At 43.5% G+C, this 2,356-nt stretch overlaps 4 non-coding genes across 4 annotated transcripts; 3 read left to right on the top strand and 1 right to left on the bottom strand.

The window, feature by feature from the left end:
- Nucleotides 1-72: 72 nt before the first annotated feature.
- Nucleotides 73-144, top strand: trnaq-uug (transfer RNA glutamine (anticodon UUG)). The gene has a single exon. It is a non-coding gene; the product is annotated as a tRNA-Gln (tRNA).
- A 206-nt stretch (nucleotides 145-350) lies between these two features.
- On the top strand, nucleotides 351-422 carry trnaq-cug (transfer RNA glutamine (anticodon CUG)). The gene has a single exon. It is a non-coding gene; the product is annotated as a tRNA-Gln (tRNA).
- Nucleotides 423-537: 115 nt separating this feature from the next.
- trnaa-agc (transfer RNA alanine (anticodon AGC)) lies at nucleotides 538-610 on the bottom strand. The gene has a single exon. It is a non-coding gene; the product is annotated as a tRNA-Ala (tRNA).
- Nucleotides 611-751: 141 nt separating this feature from the next.
- On the top strand, nucleotides 752-823 carry trnap-ugg (transfer RNA proline (anticodon UGG)). Its single transcript has one exon. It is a non-coding gene; the product is annotated as a tRNA-Pro (tRNA).
- Nucleotides 824-2,356: the final 1,533 nt, after the last annotated feature.

Below are 2,356 nucleotides of genomic sequence, written 5' to 3'. Positions count from 1 at the left end.
CCTGCTTTCTACTTGGATCCACCTAGCCTCATCACTATCTGCCTCTCAGATGGCCACAAGTCAGGACATGGCGGTCCCATGGTGTAATGGTTAGCACTCTGGACTTTGAATCCAGTGATCCGAGTTCAAATCTCGGTGGAACCTTAGCAACATTTTTGTGGCTGGGTGGGGGCAAACTGAAGCGTCTCGCAACTGCTGTCGTACCTGTGAAATTGGCTGTCTGGAAGCGATTCGGAATTGGCAAAACATGGGCTCAAAAAGCAAAGCCTTCGCTGGCTCGTTGGTATTGCGCTTCTAGGCTGATTGACTTAACTCTATGCTGCTCTGTGAGAAAAGCCAGCCAACGCCAAGGTTCCATGGTGTAATGGTTAGCACTCTGGACTCTGAATCCAGCGATCCGAGTTCAAATCTCGGTGGGACCTGCTTTTGCCAGGAATGTGCGCAGGAGCCCATCCAAGAAAAAAACTTTTACACAGCAGTCATCCTCAAAAGCACGTCTCGGGAGTTCCCCTTGAAGTAAAAGGCCAAGTGGCCACCTGGAGAATGCGGGCATCGATCCCGCTACCTCTCGCATGCTAAGCGAGCGCTCTACCATTTGAGCTAATTCCCCTTGGCATCAGAGAGAAGGTGTCCATTGCCCTCAAAGACACCGGTGAGGACAGAGCCCTAGCATGTGTGCAGGTGCTGCATCGGACTTTTCGATCTTTAGCAGTGTTTGCAGCCAGGCAGCAGCTCTACCGTATAACGAGTTGGCTCGTTGGTCTAGGGGTATGATTCTCGCTTTGGGTGCGAGAGGTCCCGGGTTCAAATCCCGGACGAGCCCGTGCTTCTGCATTTAATCGCTTTGGTCTCATTAGGGTCACGGGCAAGCAGGAATATTTCTGGGAAACTGGTGATCGAAGCTTTTCAAAGTGAGGCCGGTTAGCTCAGTTGGTTAGAGCGTGGTGCTAATAACGCCAAGGTCGCAGGTTCGATCCCCGTACGGGCCACTCTTTTGCTCTCTGGGACCTTCAGCTTTTGCGCTTTTCACAAGTGATGGCCGGTCTCACAGAAATCCCTGCTGGCACGCCTGCTGCCGGACCTGCTCGAAATGGCGGTACCTGACAACCACAAGTCTGTAAAATCAATCCAATAGCATGCCGAGTTCAATCTTTCAAAAACCAATTAAATTGCGAACTCCATTTTTGCCCGTCCAATGAAATGGCAAGGTCCATTTTTCATACTCCAATCACCGCGCGTAGTCCATCTTTGAGCATTCCATCCAATCTCCGCGTTGCGAACTCCATCTTTGCTTGTCCAATGAAATGGCGAGGTTCATTTTTCATACTCCAATCACCGCGCGTAGTCCATCTTTGAGCATTCCATCCAATCTCCGCGTTACGAACTCCATCTTTTCTTGTCCAATGAAATGGCGAGGTTCATTTTTCGTTACTCCATTCACCGCACGAGAGTCGATGAGCACATTCGATACGCTTTCGCTTGTTTATTCCGCTCAGGTATGCTAATCATATTTTCTTAATGAAATACTAGTGTAGCCTATGTCTTCCGTTTGTTTATTAGCTAAATTAAATTAAACGGGCATAAAATGTAACAGTTTACCCTCCTATTGTGTATGTTTCGGTCGAATTCGGTTCTTAGCCCAAGTGTAACATAACATTACGCATATTTTCCTAATGAAATATTATTGTAGCCTATATCTTCCGTTTGTTTTTTAGCTAAATTAAATTAAACGGGCATTACATGTAACAGTTTACCCTCCTATTGTGTATGTTTCGGTCGAATTCGGTTCTTAGCCCAAGTGTAACATAACATTAACTTACGCCTATTTGAGTTCAGGCACATACAAGCCCATTTATCAGATGGACAAAGTTAAAATAGCACAATATGTTTAATATGAGTATTTGTTTAAGTCAGAATAATCCATACATTATTCATTGTTGTTGTTGTTGTTGTTGTTGTTGTTGTTGTTGTTGTTGTTGTTGTTTTACTCAAAAACCCAGATCAACAAAGCATACAGGCCATAAATAGAAGTTTCAAAACTTGTACTGTTGGTTACAAAAAATAAATCACAACATTAGGTGATTATATATGTATTATTATGTATTTATAATCTGCTATAATGTGGCAGTCATTTTGAACCAGAAACACAAAACTAGCTCAAATGAAATGAACACAAAAGGAGTAAAGGAAGTAAAAGATTAGTTTCCCCCTAAAACAAAATCTGTCATCATTTATTTTCCATCAAGCTGTTCCAAACCTGTATGAGTTATTTTGAAGAATGAAGACCGTTAATAATCCTCATTGACTTCCATAGTATTTTTTTGTTTTGTTTTTCCTACTATGGCAGTCAATAGGG

Source organism: Pseudorasbora parva, chromosome 20 (assembly GCF_024679245.1).
Source record: "Pseudorasbora parva isolate DD20220531a chromosome 20, ASM2467924v1, whole genome shotgun sequence".
NCBI lineage: Eukaryota > Metazoa > Chordata > Actinopteri > Cypriniformes > Gobionidae > Pseudorasbora > Pseudorasbora parva.
The sequence above is the reverse complement of the archived record's forward strand: the minus strand, read 5'-3'. Positions and strand labels throughout refer to the sequence as shown.